This window comes from Manis javanica, chromosome 16 (assembly GCF_040802235.1).
Source record: "Manis javanica isolate MJ-LG chromosome 16, MJ_LKY, whole genome shotgun sequence".
Classification (NCBI taxonomy): Eukaryota; Metazoa; Chordata; class Mammalia; order Pholidota; family Manidae; genus Manis; species Manis javanica.
In genome coordinates, this window is record NC_133171.1 from 43,733,858 (window position 1) to 43,755,994 (window position 22,137).

A 22,137-nucleotide genomic window follows, 5' to 3' on the forward strand; every position below is an offset into this window, starting at 1 on the left:
ATGACTTGGCAGAGAGAATGAAGATTTTTTTGGTTTTGTTTTTCCCAATATTTTATTAAGAAAAATTTCAAACAGCAAAGTTGAAAGAATTTTTACAGCAAGCGTGCATTTACCTGTCACCTAGATTCTCCATTAATTTTTTATTCCACTTGCTTTATCACACATCTATGTATCTATTATTCCCCTCTCTCCCCAGCCATTCATCTTCATAAAAAATTAAATTACAAAGTAAATTGCAGACATTAGGACAGCCACAGGCATTTTTAAAACAGGGATGTATCATACTCAGTTTTAAGTTTGTGTTGCTACACTGTAATTCTTCATTTCTCCTTACCCTAAGTAAAGCTCGTTATACACAAAGGAGCCTTGTGAGAATGGTGTTTGAAAATAATAGAACTCAAGGAGGGTAGCTAAGTTCCAAATGTAAACAGTGTAGAAATTGAGGTAAGAGAATATACAAGACAGAGGGAAGGACCCAAGTTTAGTGGAACCAGGAAGTCAGAACAACAGGTGACCACAAGACCATATACTCCCTGGAATCTGGAGAAGTCTAGGGGAGCTTTAGATTTGACACAAGGTGGGAGTAGGATTTTGAGTCCATCTTATCTAGATCAATTAAGGGCCAGGAAAACACCAGCTGATGAACAGATGACCACCTCTTTCTTGGTTACCATTACTGGAACTAGAAGCAGAACACTGGCAATAATACCTGTGATGGGAAGGAGAGACAGGACAGGAGGAAAGGTAGTCTTGACTTGTACCATAAGACCCAGCCACTGCCAATGGTTCGCCCCTCCTTTCTCCACCCAACCCCCCAGCACACCTCCATAATTTTTCTTTCATTCTTTTTCTCCTTCCCTCTTACCTTCCTTCCTTCCTTCCTCTTTCTCCCTCCTTCATTACTTGTCTTCTTCCTTTCTTTTTCGGAGGGTGAAAGAAGAAAGTAACAGATGGAGATAGAGAGGAGAAAGAAAGGAGAGATGGGGAGAAGAGAAAGGGAATGGAGGAGAGAAAAGGAAGTCACTTTGGGATCTGGGCACTTCTCTCTGTCTCTAATGCTTATCTTGTTAGATTTATGCTCTTACCTTAGACTGTTTATTAGCACAGATAAAAACAAAGAGAGGAGGAAGTAAGCTGAGGGGCAGTGGAGAAACAGGAGAGAAGAGGAGGAAAAACTGATGGGAGGTATATCACTCATTTTTCAAAGCATCATTCCTATCCACAGAACCCCAAATTCAGTTCCAGCAACTCAATTTCACAGTCTCAGGTAGCTCGATGATTTTTTTTATCCCTAATTAGAAATTTCATTAACAGTTTGCTTTTGTAAACAAAGTTTTGCGAACCTCTTCTGCAAGAGGAGGGGCCCTTAAGAGTCATACAAACAACAGATTGGATACAGATTAAATCTTATAATTAGTTGATGTGTAACTTTGAGAAACTTACATAATCACCTTGAGTCTCAATTTCTTTATGGAGCCAATAATATCTACTTTCCTAGGTAGTTGTCATGATTAGATATAAAGTGCATTAGAGCACATAGCAAGCATTCAGTAAAAGATAGCCATTAATGTGACAAGGAGGAAAGCCCCAAGTTGGAACTCTAGATGGCAAACTGATATGAAAGTTAGAGGAGTTCTTTTGGGGGAATACCTGACTTCAAGATAAAGATCTAAGGTGAGTTAAGAAAAAATGGTTTATATAAGCCTGGGGATGATGCTAGAATATGGTGAAGCAATACTTGTTAATCTTTAAGTATTAATACCAAAGATGCCTTATTGTATCTAGTTGCCAGTGTCTTTAAAACCTTGCTCTTCACATATCACCTTTTGAATATTTGAAATGTTATTATGTGTATTGGTTTCAAAAGTCAGTGTACACATGTAAACACATCTTAGGGGAACATTGTGGGAAAAAAGCAGCTAACCTACTTCTCTGTTAATCAAACCCATAACTGAAGCCTGGCTCAGACTCTTAACAACCACAAGGACAGATAAAGCTGATGTTTTTTTGAACTCTTAGTGTGACCAAGCACTGTGCTAAGAGATTTGCATGGATAGCCTCTTAGCTACTCTTCACTGCAATTCTATGCAGCAACTATAGGTAACTGTTGAGGAACCCAGGGCCTAATAAAAGAGGTTAAGTAAGTCAGTATTCCCAAGTACACACAGAAAGCAGTGAAGACAGGCTATTTGACTCTTCAGCTTGCATGCTTTAACTACTACAGACAGTCCTCAACTTGTGATTTTTCAACTGTAGGATGGTGCAAAAGTGATATGCATCATATTTCGAATTTTGTAGATCTGTTCCTGGGCTAGCGATATGCAGTACAATCCTCTCTTGTGATACTGGGCAGTGACAGTGAGGCATGACTCACAGTCAGCCACATGGTCATGAGAATAAACAATAGATACACTCACAACCATTCTATACCCAAACAGCCATTCTGTTTTTCATTTTCAGTACAGTACTTAATAAATTACAGGAGACATTCAACACTTTATTCTAAAATAGGCTTTGTGTTAGAGGATTTTACAAATTGTAGCCAATGTAACTGTTCTGAGCACTTAGAAGCACTTAGAAGGCTAGGTTAAGCTATGGTGTTCATAAGCATTTTCACCTAAAGGTTATTTTCAATTTATGATATCTTTTTGGGATATAACCCATTGTAAGTGTCTAAGAAGATCTGTACAGTATATTACTGTGTGTCCCACACCAAGGGGGCAGCACAGTGGAATGCCCAAGGAGAAAACTGGCTTCACATGGTCTAGGTTTTCAAACCTGAATGGAAACCACTTAATAACCATCCACTAAACCCTCAGAATGTTTCAGCACAATGCTAGGTTCATATTAGATGCTGAGAATACTAAGATGAGATAGGATCCCTGCCTTTGAGAACTTCAGCAAGTCAATACTGATAGTCTGTTGCCTTTTTATTTAAACTTCTAAGTTTAAAGATAATTAATTGCACTACAACTATATTTAGTGTATATGTGCAATTATGGAATAAAAAAATCAAATTTAATCTAAGTTATATGTCTGTAATTCTTTAATTTTGATTCCTTTGACTATTATGTGACCAGCAAAATATTAGAATACACATTTTACCCAAGAAGGTTTACAATGGCTAATATGTCATTCTTGATATATTAACAAGTATCACAAGTCTGGCATTATTAGTCACTGGGGAAATGCAAAATCCATCTCACACCTACGAGAATGGCTATAACCAGACAGCCAGTAACAAATGTGGAGAAACCAGAACTCTCACATTTTGCTGGCAGGATTATTAAATGGTGTAGCCACTTTGAAAACAGTTTTATATTTTCTTAAAAAGGTAAACATAAATTTACCATATACCCAGTAACTTTACTCTTAGGTGTATCCCAAGAGAAATGAAAACATATATCTATACAAAAATTATACACAAAAAATGTGTATAAGCATTATTCATAGCAGCATTGTTTTTAATAGCCAAAAAGTGGAAATGACCCAAATGTCCATCAACTGGTGAATGGATAAACAAAATATGGTATATCCATTAAATGGGTATTGATTTTATTAATATTTTATTCAGCAATAAAAAGGAATGAAATACTGAAACATGCTACAAGATAGATGAAACTTGAAAACATTATGCTAAATGAAAAAGCCAGACTCAAATGGACATTTATTATGATTCTATTTATAAGCAATGTCCAGAATAAACAAATCTATAAAGACAGAAAGTAAAGTAATGGTTGTCTAGGGCTGGGAATGGGAGCAGGGATTAACTGCAAATGGACATAAAGGATTTTATTGGGTTGATTAAAATGTTCTAAAACTGGATTAATGTTCTGAAATGCAACTCAAGAAACCTAATAAAACTACTGAATTATACAATTAAAATAAGTGAGTTTCATATGTAAATTATACCTCAATAAAGCTTTTAAAAACTCCTGACTATGTGACTAAAAATCTCAGATATTTTAGATACTAATTCAGTATCTATTTCTGTTTTATATAATATTTATTTAAACAAATGTATTCAATAATATCCATTAAGGGAATTTTTAATACTAAAGCTTTGTAATTTCCTGTCACTATAACATACCTGTTCAGATTTAAATTCTGTCTTAATTTTAAAGCAGTTATTCAATTAAGAAATATTTTCATAAAACAAATAATCTTTTTAAAATTAATATAGTGGTTTAAAAATGTCTTGGGTTAAGTAGTACGTAACTCATTTGAAATGTTTACTTTAATAGGCTATAAGGTAAAGAACCATAGAAATTGCCTTTTTCATTGAATTTTTGTGACACTTCTTTCTTGTCCAAATGTTTTCTCCTATATTCTTAGTTTACCCTCCCAGTAAGCCTATGATTTAAGCAGAATGGATATTACTCTCTTTCTACAGATGAGGAAACATGAGATCAGATGGACTGGGTGATTCCTCTGAAACAGTCTAGCGCCCAGGGATTTTGACAGATAGATCTGAGCATAAAACAGTGTGTCATTCTACCACTGAATTCTAGAGTGGCTTCAACTGATAGAATTCTCATAATCATAGATTATTTCTCTATCTGAAATTGGAAAGGACTCCCAGTTTCCAATCCAACTCACATTGTTGTCATTCCCATCCTCACAACAAGAAAAAATACTGAACAAACTGAAAATCAACCATTCTTCTTTGGTCCATCAGAAAGTTGAGGTTACAGGGCCAAACACTACCCCAAACACTGGAAAGAGAGATGAATATAGAGAGTCATAGCTTACTGGGAGAAGAAGCCGCTGATGGAACCTGTGGGAACACCTAATGGATATGACTAATTGCTGGAAACTAAGTTTGTGGACTAGCCCAAGAGATAAAAATTCCTGGGGGCCCAGCCTTAGGAGGGCCCTCTTATATTCCTGGATTTTACCTCCAGGACCTCCACTAGGTTCTCAGGGTGAGATTAGAGAAAAATACCCTGGAACTTCCAGCAAGGCGATGGGAAAAGCAGCTATTTTGAAATATGCCCAGAGCACTCTGGCCTGCTTCACCCAGCTGTGCCTTTGCCTGTCCTCAAGAGAAACTATTTTATTACAGCCTAACTGACCTGGGGGAAGCCTCCCAATGGGGGAAGAGGAATACCCAACTTTGGCTCCCTCCAGCCTTCCTATCCAACTTAATAGAGGATAGCAGGGAGGAGGGAGAAAAAGATGAGAAGTGCTTGTGAAGGTCGTAGCCCAAGGACACAGGCTCACTAAAAAACTGAAACCTAATCATAGGATTAGAGAATACTTCCCCTGCCCCATACATTACTCCCATATCAGTCAGCCTCCTGCATAATAACAAAGAATTATGACTAAAAGACAAGCCTCAGACCCTACTTAAGGAGGAGTCTCTCAGGGAGACAAAAGCAGGACCCTGGAGGACATTTTAGCCTCAGACACTATAGCTACAGCAACCATAAACACAGCCTAACTCCTAGCTCGATAAATGCAACACTTCACATTGAAGGCCCATCTACCTCAGCTATGTTTACCCAATACATCATGTTCAACTTTCAACAAAAATTACAAGGCATGCTAAAAAGCAAAAAACACAATCTGAAGAGACAAAGCTAGCATCACAACCAGACTAAGATATGGCAGAGTTTTTGGAGTTATCAGATTGGGAATTCAAAATAACTATGATGAGTATGTTAAGGTTTCTAATGGCAAAAGTGGACTACAATGCAAGAACAGGTGGATAAGGTAAGCAGAGAGATAGAAATGTTAACAATCAGCAAGAAATGGTAAAAATAAAAAACACTGTAATAGCTATGAAAAATGTGTTTGATGTGTTATCAGTAGAAATCACATAGACAAAGAAAGAAGCAGTGAGCCTGAAAATATGTCAATAGAAACTTCCAAAACTGAACAAAGAGAGAAAAAGAGAAGAAAAACATCAGGACAGAATATACAGAGTTGTTGGAAAATTAGAAAATGTAATATAATTGTAATGGGAATAGCAGAAGGAGAAGATAGAAAGGGACAAAAGAAATATTTAAAGTAATAATGATTGAGAATTTTCCAAAATTAATGACAGATATCAATGCACAGACCAGGAAGTACAGAGAGCACCAAGCAGAATAAGCACCAAAAAAATCTATACCTAGGCATATTTTACTCAAACTTTAGGCATATTGCACTCATCCGGTACTGCAGAAAATCAGAGAGATTGGAGCATGGATCCAAATAAAGGGCTGTCTAGTTTTGTTTCTTTTCAAATTAATATTACAACTTTGTGGTCTCCCTTCTTTCTCTTTTAACTTCCCCTACCTCAAATCTCTCCTGTCTGGCAAATACGGTAGAATTGTTATAAGAGGCTGTACAATCTAATTATTTCCCCTTTAATAAGGAAAATATTTTTAATATAAACAGTAAAAAATAAAACGGTCTGTTAACTTTATCTCCCCAAATGGTCTGCAAATTTCTTGAAGGCAGGAATTATGTATTATATAATTATGAATTCCCTAGAGCATCTAGTACTGTTTATACTGTATAAGCAAACAAATAGATGTTGTTTAAACTGATTGAGTACCTTGATAGTGTAAAGGTCTAACTATACCTGAACCTGCAGGTTAAGACTAGAACCTGGTGAAGAGATAAGCCACCAATCAGATGGGTTAGTTTTGAAGTACTGTTTAAATATTTAAAAAGTAAAACCCATCCTCTCTGTGACCCTATAGTATGTGGTGGGATGTAAGCCCTGGAGTGGTTTGTGTAGAGGCCGTTCCTCCTGTTGGGCTGTTGGCTTCTTTAAGGCAGGGGTCACATTCTTCCTCTTTCAGCTGTACAAGGACCTTAACTTCTATTTGGTAAATAAAAAGTTGAGACATATTTGATCAAAGGGAAGAGAGTCTAAAGCCATTTTTATAGTAATAAAGTCATGCATTTAAAAGGAGTACCTAAATGCTGTATTTCAGAGTAATTTTCAAAGAGTTTTCAGGGAGAGATGTGCTCCCTGCCTGACAACCAATCTTCTTAGGGAGCCTGGATCCCACTCATCCTCCTGCTACCGGGTGACGTTCATCTCTCTCTTTCCACTGGTTCCTTCTCTCTTTCCCTTGCTAGTGTCCTTTTCATGGTTGGCTGTACCCGGCAACAAAACAACCAGAGACCTCTTTCAGATCACCCAACCACCAGTCCACCTTTCACCTTTCCTTCCTCTATTGGTGAAAACTTCTCACTGTGCGACTGTTCCCCCCACGCCATCAAGAAGAGTTATATGAACATTAAAGAATTTCTGACTGAACTCAGAGGTCATTTCTCAGTGTCTCATCCACATTAAGCTCCCTGTGTTTTAAAATCTTGTCGTAGCAAAGAATCCTTTTATGAAGTGAATAAGCACATGCTTATTAATCTGTTTCCTGCAGTTATTCAGAAGAAAGGTAGGATTCTAAGATGGAGGGGTGCTGAGGAGGGCTGTCTCAGTCTGTCACGTAGAGTTGGAGCTTGGGGTTTTGCTCCCCAAAACACACCAGTCAACACTGTTACTCTTCAGAGCTGATGCACGCTCAGCTCCCAAGAGACCCAGCGCAAAAACCAAAATGCTGAGTTACTGGTCAGCAATGAGGAAATAACTGTTGGGTGGAGTGAACCTTCCTGTCATCCTGATCATCACATTATTTGGAAAGCTTCATGGAAGCCCAAATATCTAAAGGTTGTTGGCCACAACAAAATCAGGATAAGGGGAGTTAACCATCTAACTTGAATTCTTGAAAAATATTAGGACTCTGATAGCCTGACTCATTTATTTTTTTGCATTCGTTTCTATGATATTCGAATGGGCTGTGTCACTTTGTTCTAATTCTGCTTTTTCTATGCTTTGTGATTTACTAATCTCTCTTATTATTTACATACTGTTTTAATCAGGTTATAATTAAGGCTACTTAGCTTGGATCTGTATTCCTTCTGTGATCCTTCTTTTGTTTATTATATGAATTAACTTTCAGAGGTTAGTACCACCTGTAAATAATCAGGAGTATCTCACTGTCATCTGCTATGTGCACCCTATAGATGACAAATTTGGATTTCCACATATTAAATCATATATCTTAAAGCAAGACATACCTGGATAAATCATCCTGATTACTTGCCTACCTATTCAGCTGTAAAATAAGTCCTTAAGATACTTCTAGCTTATGGCTGTTGACTTTTACATTGTTTAAGGTATTCAAAAGAATATTCTCTCAGATCCTGAAAGTAGTTCCAAGCTGGGTTTCCAATACTGAGCAAAGGCAACATTATTGGAACAATGTAGTAGAAAATGACTTTATTATTGGTATGTAATATAAAAATCACAGTCATGGATATGTCTCCAATTGTAGAGAAACTATTGAACTATGTACGACTGGCTAACTTCAAGTGTCATTAATATTAATTTACTATTTGCTCACTTATTTTGTAATCTATTAGCATCTGTTGCAAGATGAACAGTTGCAAGGGCCAAGAGTTTAAGAAAAATTTATTGAGGAAAAACTTCAAATTTGGAAAATTCAATTCATAAATTTTTTCCACTTGAACTGAGAAATGAACACCATTATTTAGTTAGAATGGGATGATAGTAGTGCAGGAGCATAATTGGAGAACTGCTACTATATGGTTAGTTACTGAAATACTTTCGATGCAGTGAACAAAAATTTTATTGTTTCTCTGTTATAACTGTAGAAACTGAGTAGAGAGGCAAAATGTTTTACAGTGTTTGCTTTGTAAAACTTGGAAGAAAGGGTTCTCTTTGTTCAGATTTTTAAATTTTGTATGATACCCATTTCCAGAAAGAAACCAGTAGTTTTTATAAATCCTAAGGATATTGTTCTGAATAAATATATTTCACTACAATATAGCAAATGTACATTAAAAATGACAAGAATGTGGTCAAGGATAGTTTGACACAAGCATTAGTTCATGTTTATCATTTGCTTGCTAGTTGGGGGAAGTCAGAAGTTCTGCAGAAGTTGTTCTCAAACATTTACCAATCTCAAAATCACCTGGAGGAATTGTTCAAGCAGGTGGTTGAGATCCACCTCCAGAGTTTCTGATTCTGTAAGTGTGGGTGGGGCCCCAATTTGCATTTCTAACAAGATGTAGGTGCTGTCATACTTCGAGGACCACCGCTCTACACCCTGGGCTATCTTCACTTTAACCAGTGCTTGGTTATCTCTCTCCCATTCCCCACAGTGATTCAACAGAACTTTATTACCTCATACCAGTTTTACTGTATCATCCCCACTTTTTCATCATTCCTACTTTCCTACATGTGGATAAAATGAGAGTTCCTATGGCCAGGATTCTCACCTGGCCCTGGTTGACTAGCTCACTGCACACCTGTGGGCAATACATGGCTGTTGACTCTATATAAAGAGCTCCACCCAGTGCTCTGGGCATGACACGGTGGCAGGGCTGCAAGGCTGCAGGAGAGCAGAGCAGAGGCTGGAGTGGTGGCAGCACTGAGGACAGAGGGGCCCAGAGGCAGAGACTGGCTTGCTGCATGCAGACTAGCTCTGAGTGACTGGGATTCTAGTGACTGACCTGCCACCTGGAAATAAAGTTGGGTATAACCCTTTCACCCCAAGAACGTTTTGCTGTCATTTTCTTTGGTCACATTGAATTCATAGCGAACTTGCCTGGGGCTGCAACCCATTGGCAAGACACTACATCACAGGGAAACTTGGGACAATTGGGTATGAACTCCTTTAAGATGTTATTATTCCTTTCTTCCAATTTATCCCTTTTCCATTCTAAGGCTCATCCCATTTCCTGGACTAAATCTTCCTGTCTCTTCCAGGATCTAATTCCATTTTTGCATTCTAGAGATTTTGTCAATGGCCCTCTTCAATTTCAAGTGTTCAACTTTTCCCTCCTTACCAGGTCCTTCTCTGAAGCTTGTAAACAAGCTCAAGCCCTTGATCCTGAAAAATCTATCCTGTGACCCCAAATATTTCTCTAGTTACTCTCCTTTGCAGACTATGTTCTTGGAAAGAACAACACACTTGATTTCTCAACTTCCTTATTTACCCTTCTCTTTTCAAGTCACTACAACCAAATTTCTAATTCTGACACTCTAGTGAAGCTTCTTTGCCAAAGGTCACTTTGAACTGGCCAAGTTCAATTAATTCTATTTTTATTTTAGCACCATTAATTTCTCTCTTGGTTTCTGTGACACCCTCTGCTCTCCTGGTTTCTGTGACACCACTACCTTCTCAGTGTTCTTCGCAGGCTCTTTTCTTTCACCCATTGAATGTAGGTGTTTAGAATCCAACCTTGACTTGATTTTCTTTGCTCTATACATGCTCTCTAGGGTATTTCATTGTCTCCCTTGGCTCCAGCTGTGCCCATACAGATGATCCTTGTGAGAATGTTTTTAGACCACATGTTTTTAGGAAAAGGGCTAAATTCCATATCTAAGTGATGTGTATGGAATGTTGCATGCTGTATGCTGTTGGTTCTCAAATCTCAGTGTCGATTTATTCTCTTGAGCTCTAGACTCTATTCTAGGTTCTATACCCACCATTCTATCTGAATAACTCAGTTTGCTAATGGCTATACTCACCTGAAATTTTGTATGGTTCTTAAACTCAAAATGTCTAACCTGCCACTCAACAAACTGAGAAAACTTGGTATCATTCTTGAGTTTCCTCTCTTGGCCTTACTTTCCTCCTCATATCTTATCAGTATCTAAGTACTATAAATTCTACTTCCTTGGTATTTCTCCTACCTGTCAGCTTCTAACATTTCCTACTCTTACCCACATCATCTCTTACCTGAATTGCTAGTTCCTTCCAATATTTCACCCTTCTGACCCTTATTCCACATTACTTCCAACTTACAGGTAAATTTAATCATTTCCTTGACATAAAAAAAAAAATTTCCCAGACTTCTCATTTTTTATTAGATAAAGCCCAAATTCCTTACAATGCACAAGATGTTCTTTGGTTTGGCCCCCACCGAGTTTCTGGTTTCTCTTCTTACACCCTATGACCTCATGATGCTGGACAGTTTGCAATTCCTTCTAACACACTGTGGCTTTGCCACGCTGCTTTCTCTGCCTAAATTATCCTTCTTCATTTTGTTCAACTATTACTCACTTTCAAGACTGAGTTTTTGAGTTGTCTTCTCAATATTAATAATAATGATCATAAAAAACATTTATTAAGTGCTCATTATGTGCTTACTTTGTGAATGTACTTAACATACATTCCTGTGTAATGCTTACAAGACTTTGAAGTTGATGTCATCCTTGATTTATGGATGAGGCAACAGAAGCTCAGAGAGGTTGCCATCCTTGACATTTTTTTCCACCCAGTCAACACTTAGTGCCCTCAAATGACTACTCCCTACTTTGTGTCTGTGCTACAATCTGCACACAGAGAAGTGAAATAATTTATGTTACTACTACTAGGTTTGAAGGAAATGATCTCCAAATTGTTTAAGAAAATTTATGAATAAGCTGCTAGGGTGGCCAGTAAGCCTTCAAAAAGTGGAGCTGCTGGATTTTAAGAAAAGAAAAAAAAATAACCAAATTGTTCACATTAGAAATAAATAGGAATTTGTGGGTAGGGAAGAGCAGAAAGGATAGAGTAGAAAGAACTGTGGGCACTATAGAGAAAGATGGTATGCGGCAGGAGGGCTTTTAAGAATAGATATTTACCTTTAACATTTGTTCCTGTGATGTAAACTCCTTTTCATTATTTCAAAAACAGTAAAATCTGCTGTGTAAAATGCTTTTGGGTCAAATCTAGGAATGGAGCTAAATCCCACATCTGAGTGGATATTTGTGTAATAAGGACAATTGACAGCTCATCCATGAACCTCATTAATTTAGCAGAAGCTGAAGTTCAGAGTGAGAGGGAACTGTGGGAGCATTAGCTCCCCAGACATATGAAGAAATTTGGGGTTGGCCATTGGGCCTGCAAATGAGGTTAGAAGGAGGTTCAAGCCAATCTTAACTTAGGGCTTAAGAGTCAGGGAGATTTCAGTCAACATAGAGGTCATGTGTTATCATGGCATTTTTGCTGTGTTTATGTTGCTCTTGCTTATATATTTTGGCCCTCCTGAACTTATCAGAAATCTTTTTAAGGTCAGAAACTCTGTGTTATTTATCATTATATCTCCAAGGCCTGAAATGACTGGTGTAATGAATGGGTCCTCAATAAATGTTAAAATAATAATTGGCATATTGATATATATTTATTGAATTCAGAAAAAAACCCTAATACTTGAGACAGGATCTGTGTTTAATTTACTCCCATGTCTAAAAACATAAAGATGATAAAAATTACTCAATAGCTTATTAAAAACTGGAAAACAACAATATAAATTACTGAACATTTTCAATGTGTCAGAAACTTTTCACTTAAATCTTGATAAAAACCCTGTGACACAAGTCTTCTTATTCCTATTTTACAGAGGAGGACACTTATTTTCTGTGAGGCTGAATAATTTGTCCAGAATGCTATGGCTAATAAGTGGTACCAAAGCCCGTATCTTTTGCACTATACTTGACTGAGTTAATGAGGTTGATTTAAATAAATTCTAGAAAAAGAAAGCATGGCTTATGCTGCATCTATAAAAAGCTAAAATTAAAAATAAAGTAACTTGGTTAAATCTGTTGGTATACTTCCCTGATCACTATTTAACAAATGACCTGTATATTCCATAGTCAAAATATGTGTATTACATCTAGCTTCAGGATGTGAACAGGTCGTATTAGCCATACTGCTGTTTATTTCACTCATGGCACTGATTAGTTTGACCCTGAGTCCATACATCATAGATAAATAAATATATATGTGTAATAAAAAATGGAAGCAGTTATTCAAATAATTCACTGAAATAGACCCAGTTTTACATCTAGATATTTCCATGAAAATACTTTGGGGAACTGGTGTTTCTATATATTTGTGTCAAATGAATTCTCCAGTTTACTGCCAGCTACTACTAGAACAAAAAAAAGTTATTTTTTTCACTTTAGGCTGAATAATTTTTTTATTTTTATAATGGTTTTAATAAAATATTTAATTTTTTTAAATTTAAAAATTTAAATTTAAATTTAAAAAATATTTAATAAAATATTAAAACATGATTTTAATAAAATAACTTAATTGTTGCTGGGCTTCACCAGTTTGCACATTCACTAATGTCTTTTTTTCTTAACTTTTTTAGTGAAATATATATATATGAAATATTATATTGATTTCAGATGAACAACTTAGTGCTTCATCAGTTATATATATTATTAAATGCTGACATGATAACTGTAGTTACCATCTGTCACCATGCAAAGATTTTACAATATGATGAGCTATATTCCCAAGCTATACATCCATCCCTGTGACTAAATTACTTCACAATTTGATAAGTTTTAATTTTGTAAGTTATCAAATACAAATATATTTCATAATTTTTATCCCCTTCAACTATTGCAACCCCCACCCCTGCCCCATGGCAACGAACAGTCCATTCTCTTGTTTATTTGTCTATTTCTGTTTTGTTTATTCCTTTGTTTTATCTTTCAGATTCCACATATAAGTGAAACCGTATGATATTCCTCTGACTGACTTATTTCACTTAGTGTAACACCGTCTAGGTCCATCTCTGTTGTTGCAAATGGCAGGATTGCTTTCTTTTTTTTTTTTGGCTGAATAATATTCCATTGTATATATGCACACTTTTTTTATCCATTCATCTATTGGTGGACACTTGGTTACTTCCATATCATGACTATTCTAAATAATGCTGCAATAAACGTACAGATGCATATATCTGTTCAAGTTAATGATTTCATTTTTTCCAGGTGGATTCCCAGAAGTGGAATTGCTGGATCTTATTTTTTTTTTGAACAAAGGGATCTTTAGCTTCCTTCACATCTTCTTAGAACAAAAGTAAAATACTTATTCCTTGACATATGTTAGAGAGGTCTGGATGGTAATCTATTGTAGGATCAGGATTAGAAATTAATGAAAAATTATTATAAAAAGGTATAAACTTCCCTCCATTTCCACAAAAGCTCACTTACGATGTCAACACATTAAAGATAATGCAAACACTGTACTTAATTACTTATTTATGCCTAAAACTGAGCTCTTGTCTCTCACACCTACCCCACACACTCCATCCCTGGTCTTCCAGCTCAGTTAGTGGCAAATTTATTTTTCCAGTTTCTCAGAACACTTTAGAATCATCCTTGATTCCTCTCTTTTTCTAGAATCCCAAATCCAATCTGTCAGTAAATTAAATTGATTTTCCAAATATATTAGAATCCACCATGTTTTACAGTGTCTACTATAACAACCCTAACGCAGGTCATCATCACTTCTTGATGGGGTTACTGCAACCAGACCTGTTACTCTACAGACTTATTTTCAACCCAGCAGCCAGGGTAAAGTTTTAAAGCCAGAATCATATCATGTGAATCTTCTGCTAATAGTCTTGCAGTCCAAGCACACAGGCTTTCTGCCATCTGTCCTCATACCTCTGAGACCTCATATCACCCTATTTTCTCTCTGGGTCACTGTTCTTCCACTAAACTGGCCTTCCTGGCCATTCCTACCACTTTCTGGGCCTGTTCCTATGTCAGGGCCTTGGCACAGGTTGTTCTCATTGTCTGGAATGCTACTTTTTTAGATATCTGAATCTGTCTCCTTCACCTTCTTCAAGTCATTCCAATGTCACTTTCTCAGTAAGACCTACCCTGCTTGCTTAATTTAAAAAATTACAATTCTCCCCTTCCTCCTGTGCTTCATCTCATTCCATATCCCTTCCCTGTTATATAAAACTCCCCTTCTCCCCCAGTAATACTCATGGCCTTCTAACATATTACGTAATTTGGGTATTCATTTTGTGTATTGTCCAACTCCTCCTTCTAGAATGTGAGTTTGGTGATGGCATGGATTTTCATGTTTTGTTCACTGCTATATCTGCAGCTTCTAGAATAATGTCAGGCACATGATAGGCCTACAATAAATATTTGTTGAATGAATGAAATGATTAGCATCTATCACTCACACGGAGCCAATAGACCTTATCTCCAGGGTAAACGTAAAAGTTGTTTGTTTCCAGTACAGGAGGTATTACATATGGGACTTCTTGGGAATGAGAGCAACTAAGTTTCCATGTGTCTAGAGAGTTCAGGGCCCTTTGAAATCCTGATATTCTATTATTCTTTTCACATTCTAAGTCTCAAAACCTGATCATTTTCTCAGCAGTCAATCACTAACTTTAAAAGATCCTGGAGTGTGAAACCTATAATGAGAGGTTCCTAAGAGGATAGATCATGATTACAGTTCTATGAGCTGATCAGTTCTGCAATTTTTAAAATTTTTCTTTCATCGCTGTGCTGCTTTTCCTACTTTGACATATATGAATGTACTCAGAAGGAATGGGAAGCCAGTTTGATTACACCTTGAATAATTACATGATGTACTCCCCTCCCATGTGTCAATAGATTTGATTAGTATGTATTTTTTCACTTTGGTCTTTCTTTTGCAATGCATCATGTCAGCTGAACATCCAACTGTGCCTAAAGCAAGAGCCTTAAATATTCGTGTAATTTTTGGTAGCACAAGTATGAATGCTGAGATTATTCTGTTCAAGTTTAAGATCCATCCTTTGGTCATTCCTATTTTAAAGGTGCATAGAATTTTAGGGCTGCAAAGTTTTAGTTAATTTGGTTGCATCATCTCATTCTACAGATATGAAAACTGTGCCCAATGATGTTTAATGACTTGCCAGGTACCACGGAGTTGAGTAATGTTTTCAGTTAGAACAACTTGTTCTAAGAATAAAGCAATAAAGCAAGGTCCTTTAGGATTGCAACTGAAAAATAGTACCAGGGAATTAATTGAACAGAGCGACAATTGCAATATAGAATTCTAAACAATATGCAGTTCTACCCAGTTTATTTCCATGGTGACTATATAAGCATTAGAAATCTCAAGAAAATATAGCAAAGGATAAAATAATTGCTAAATAAGAAAAGAAAAAGCCTCCATATGCATCCTACTAAATAAGAGTCATGGATCATAAAAGAGTAAGAATTTGCAGGTCACCCCATGAGGAGAGGAAACCACTTTCACAGAGATGGTCCTCTATTAGGCATGGCTTCTGCTATCCTTTGGAAAATTGGAGCTTTTTTTATTACCCAATCTAGTCATTTTTTAAAGATGTCAATAGGCTTTTTTACTCAGATATGTGCACTTTCTCTTTGCACTAGTGAGTACATATAACTGTTACTATGCCAGAGGAATGCGAAAGTTTATGGTAACAATGCTTCATTTTCTTTTAACAGCCTTGTTCAAGGGATGGAGACATTTTTGTGGTGTGATAAAATGACTTGGTCTCCCGGCGTGTTTTATCCACATGCTTTGGAAATCACGTATTTTTCTGAGAGGTGGTAGTCATCAATGTCTTAGTTGTAGCAACAGTTTCATTCTTTTAGCTTGTTACAATTAAGATATCTTAGTAGCATTGGTCATTTAGGATGCTTGACATTCATCAAATAGAAACTATTTTCCCTTTGTGTATATAACAGTGCTCTTAAACTACAATGAAATTATGGCTAAATAAAATCTTTAAAAATGGACTTTAACAGATACCAGGATGTAGGAACACTACGATTACTAATAAGACTTCAAAGCTCTCTGCCAACAGCACAATTCACAAATTCTGAAGAGTGAATTCTTGAGCCCTCTCTCTACCAGTACCTGGTTTAACTCAGTTTCCTTTCTCCATTGCTCATTTTCTTTTTCTTTTTTTTGTTTGTTTTTTCATTGCTCATTTTCTTAACTTCTGTTATTTGTGATTATATGTTGGTTAGACACGGGTAGCCTGAGACTAAGAAGATCTGGGTTCTATTCTGCAAAACTAGGCCAAATCTGGCCTCCATGTGATGCAGGTACAATTCCTGGGCAAGTACTACTATAGCAACATTAATTAAACATCATTTTAATTGAAACAATCTGCTTTGAGTTATACTTCCAAAGATGTAATATTAATTTTCTATTTTCTTGGTAATACGTTTGAAAGGGCTTTTCAACTATTGGGTATACCAGTCTTCCCTTGTAAGAAATTGACAATTCTTTCTCAATGACTTTCTCTTATACTCACTTTGCTCAGCACTGAATTGAGCCCTGATTTAGTCATCATGGTGAGCTTTTATATCTTAAATATATTTATTCTTTTTGAACTTTAAGTATTTGGCAAATATTTAACTGTTGAGATTAAAGAGAACACAAAATTAACAGAAGACTCAAATATAATCCACAGAGGAAAAAAAACAAATAAATTGCTATTTTAAACAATATAAGCAAATAGGGGGAAGGAAGGGATTATTTCAGAACACAAATATTATTAGGCAAAAAAATAACAAGCATTAATGCTTAAAAAGATCTGACGAAGGTTAGCAGTTACATAATTATGAAATACTTCATATTTGACATCGTAGGAGTGGATCTAAGCATGGGTAATCAATTTTCCTCCTAAGCAGCTGAGAATGGTAAAGATATAAACAAGACTTCATGTAATATAAAAAATGAAAGCAATTGAAATCAGTCTTAAAACTGTATTTAAAGAACTACATGTTTCAATCACATGTGCGAGGACTGGATGTACAGTTCAATACTGGGGGTCCAAGATTTTATTAAAATAAGGAGGAATAGGCCAAAATTCTAAGAAAAAATACAGATCTTGCACAGAAAACCCTGAAATAGAAAAAGGTTTCAGTAACAAAAAGGTGGTAGTTAAAATTTGCCCGAGCTTGGTAAAATGGGTCGGGGGGAAGAATTCATTTCGGACCACCGTCTCCCACCGCGTCTCCAGTGACTATGCAGGGGCAGGGTGGGGAGCGGCGGTTGAGGATGCCGGAGAAGAGCTGGTATTTCCCGTGTGCTCACGAAGGCACTGCGCTCTTTTGGGGGAGGAGGGCTTTCTGATGTCTCCGTTTTCCCTTCACCATTCTACAAGAACAGACCGGCTAAGATCCCGGTTCACCCCAATCTCTGAAAAGATGACATGGGTCAGTCTCTGCCCTTAAACTGAAAACAGACTTCCAGTATCGGTCACCAAATTCTCGAAAATCCTAGCCCTCCCCCTCCATTCTTAAAGCATCCAAGCTTAGCCTTTGAGCACCCTCCAGACCTCAGCTCTTCCCAACTCCTCTTCCAGGAAGCCCCGTTCCAATGCCCGCTGCGAGGCTCAGGGTGGGGTGGGGGGTGGGGGGTTGGCCCGCCGTGTGGGGGTGGGGGGTGGGGTGGCCAGCCCCCGGCGTGCGGGCCCAGGAGCACTCGGTGCCCCGCCCCCGGCGAGCGCGGCGGAAGTGGCTTGCTCCGGAAAGGGCCCCGCTCGCCCTGGCCGAGCGCGCATGCGCCAGTGCCCACGCCCGCGGTGGGGGCGTGTGTCGCGCGTTCGCCTCCGTCTCCGCACCCCCGCCCCACAGAGAGTCGGACTCACGCCATCTTGCGCCCCCGCCTAGCCACCTTTTCCCTTTCTACACTCTCAGCCCTCCACCCCGCCCCTTTCCAAGCGTGTCCCGGGCCGCAGCAGCAGAAACCGCACCATCTCTATCCCCACATTCTCCACGCGGGACGCGCAGACGTGCCTACAAGTGTTCTTAGAGCAGAGGTTGTAGGGGGAGTGGGGGGCGGCGCGGGGGCGGAAGGGGGAGAGAAACGGGACCCGGCGGAACGCCGCGCGCGGAATCGCGCGTCTCCAGGCCGCCGCATGGCCCGGACCCTGCCCAGGGCGGCCATGGGAGAGTACTTGGCGTTTGCGCTGGAGGGCCGAAGGGCAGCCGGCCTGTGAGGCGCTGGCCCGGCGCGGCGCCCTGCTTCTCCCGCGGTGTGTGGAGTTGGCTCTTGACTCCTCCCCGTCGGGGGTGGGCGTGGGACGAGGGGAGCCGGGCGGGCCGGCCGGAGACGGCGTGGCTGGGGTGTGTGAAGACTGTCGTCTAGGCAGTGTCTTGGGAGAAGGAATACTTAAAGAAGGAAACTTGCTTCACGGGCAGGGTGGAAGAAAAGTTAGCTAGCATTTGTAGAAGTGTAGCATCCAGAAAAAAGACCAGCTATGCTGTCGGTTAAGCCCACATGTACGATCCCTGGGAAAATTATTTAGCATGTCTTTGGCTGGCTGTCCCGGTCTGTAAAATGGGGATAGTCAGCCTAGCTCAGAGTTGTGAGGATTATGAGAAAATACACGTTAAATGCTTAGAATATCGGCAGGCACTGATCAATTACATGTAACTAATTTGGCGCTCCATGTTTTAAGAAATTCACAATGACTGCGACCTTGTTTTCTAAACTAAAAATCAAAAAAGACACTTGAAGTTCTGACAAATGAGAGTGGTTCTATAGGAACAGTGGAAAGTAATATCTGACACTCAGATAATCCTGGACAAACATTATTAATGTAAACATGGATAGATTAGCATAATCCCATGAATCTGATGGAAACTAAACTATTATGTTCAAAAGGTAGCATATATTAATCTGGGAGGAGAGGACTCAGCGTCTCAGTATACGTGAGGGGTAGAACTTTGGAAGTGGAGTTAGGTCAGCTCTGCAAAGATTTACTTGAAGACCAGATTGAGGATGGAACTCTTGGAATTTTTGGTGTATGTTGCAGAGAGGCTGGATTTAACAGAATGAGGAGCAGTTTCCTGATGGTACTTTGCAAAAATAGAATGCATTTCATAGTACTATCAAGTCTTGTATGTGGGAATATTCAAACAAAAGTTTAGAGCAGCCTGTGTCTAGAGCAGCAGTGTCCAGTAGAACTTTCTGCTATGATGGAAATATTCTGTAATCTGTGCTGTCTTAATATGGTATCCACTGGATACGTGACTCTTGAACGCTTAAAATGTTGCTAATGCACTGAGGAACTTAATTTTTTTACTTTAATTAATTTAGATATAAATAGCTTTATGTGGCTTAATGCCTATCTTACTGGACAGCATGGATCTAGAACCTAGACTCTCAGAACCTTTGGTTCCAATTCTTCATTCGGTTGAGTTGTAAATCAGAGAAGCCAATACTAAATAAATTGGAAAATTTACTACCTTAGGGAATCATAACTATATTCAAATTATGCCTTTCATTCCAATACTATTAAAAGCATGAGTGGTTTAATAATAATTTATATAGCGTGACAAATTAAAGCAAAACATTCTTCTGATTCCTAGGTTGTACAGCTAATGCCAGATTTATTTGGAGAACCATAACAATACTAACTGCAATTTCCTTTAATCATTATTGTACTGTATTGTGACCATGGATTGCCACTATCTTTTATCATTTTGGTTAGTTTTCAGTGAAAGCTTTCAACTCTTTTATTCCTGAAGTTTTTTCTATTTGAAAGACTGTACTTCTTAAAAAACTTTTTGTTATAATAAAGCAATTTGGTAAGTTATAGAAGTAATCTTTGAGCATTGGGGCCATTTTAGAATTAGTTTTGTGGTTATCAGTATTCAAAATTTTTGAAGAGAGAAGCTCAGATTGGGTGGTATTTTGTGAGATTAATTTCTTTGAAATATATAGATCTGTTTTTTTCTTTTTCAAGCAAATGTTTATAAAGTTGAGTTTGAAAATAAAGCTTTAAAAAAACTTCATAGATAACGCCCTAACTCTGGCCTGATGTCTGTAAAATGTTGCCCTTGGTCTCAAGGCTGAAGATAATATTTCCATTTGGAACAAAAACTTAAAAACTCATGAATTAAGCATATACAGAGAGTAGCCCATGATATGCAAATCAAAATGGGTTTCTTTTATGTAGGGTGACTGTATACCCTAGTTTTTCTGGGCCATGGTGTAGAGCCTGTTTGTCCCAAGCATATTTACTAATAGAGCTGCTGTCACATCAAAAATGTCAGAGTTGGTACCACACAATATAATGTGGTCACCTTACTTTTTGGCTTGTTGAAATTTATACTAGAGATGTGCTTGCTCTGAAGTATTGATGAAGTTATTACTTATGTGCTTAAATACTATATGAGATAGCTGGAATAAGGCCAACAAGTAACCTGTCCATTTAAGCCACTAATTAAAGATTTTGCTTTTCTCTGATAATTGGATAGAAATTTTGGGCATCTTAATTTTTGGTTCTCTCTAAAAAAATGATCTTTTCGTGTAGGAGGCTGCAAAGAAAGGCCATGTCAGTCAAATCAGAAGATTGAGTATTCTTGTTGAAAATAATAGTTTTATTTTATGGTGAGGTTGAATAATGAAGTCAATCAGAAATCTGCTTATTATGTATTAGAGTGTTAAAGAAGGAGTTTACTTATAGTTCACTTAAATAGTAAAGAAAAATAATTCAGCTAAATGCATTATTGTTTTAGTTGGATTTATATGGTACTGAATAAAACGTTTTATTGAGTCAAATACACTTTGTTCCCCTCTGCTGAAATGAAAGTTAAATGCAGTTAACTCATGTGATGTGCTGCATGTAGGGAAGCACATAGGAAGCAAGTACTTGATAAATACTAGCTTCCTTAGCTTTAAATTTAATGAATTGAATAATGGATCTCGAAGAGATATTAATGTTCTGAGATGCATAGAACTAATTTGGGAAACCTAGGTTTAGCCCTTCTCCCCTTTTTGTGATTTCAGTTGACATATTTAACTGTCTGAGCCTAAATTTCCTCAGCAGTAAAATGGAATTATTACCTACCCTTATCACACTGCCCCACACGGTTGTTGGATGCTTCAGATATGAGGTCTACATAATTTGTTTTTTTGTTTTGTAAACATTTTATTACTTAATTGGCTTTGTCTCAATTTGTTTACCTACATACCCCCAGTAAAGACTGACCCTAAATCTGCAAAAATTGTTGCATATTTTAATTGGTGAAACAGCATAGGTAGAATATAATAGGCACCATTACCCAAGATCTTTCTCTTTGACAAATAATACTGTACATCACAGAAATGGTGCTTTACTGATCTGGTTGCAGTATGTGCTCTACACAAAAGAACTCCATACTACTGCTACGGGAGAACCAGCATTTTCATAGGCACTTGATGTGTTCCATCTATTGTGCTAAATGCTGTATTTCATTTATTTACCCAAACATGTCATTTCCACTTAATAGGTGGTATCAGTGAGGCTCTTACTTTCTGGAACTGATCTGTCAGTTTTTTTGCATTA

General features: G+C 37.7%; 2 protein-coding genes across 13 annotated transcripts in view; one reads left to right on the top strand and one right to left on the bottom strand.

The window, feature by feature from the left end:
• RUNX2 (RUNX family transcription factor 2) overlaps positions 1 to 22,137 on the bottom strand; it is a 315,257-nt gene that overhangs the window by 246,516 nt on the left and 46,604 nt on the right. The gene's annotated exons all lie outside the window — the stretch shown is intronic.
• The window catches only part of SUPT3H (SPT3 homolog, SAGA and STAGA complex component), a 478,840-nt gene continuing 475,112 nt past the window's right edge, over positions 18,410 to 22,137 (top strand). For 2 of the 3 annotated variants that reach the window (XM_037015978.2, XM_037016049.2), the window contains exon 1: positions 18,413 to 18,621. The gene's annotated coding sequence lies outside the window, so the exon portion shown is untranslated. Of the gene's footprint in view, positions 18,622 to 22,137 lie in introns of all 3 variants that reach the window. The other variant, XM_037016080.2, reaches the window with a different exon arrangement.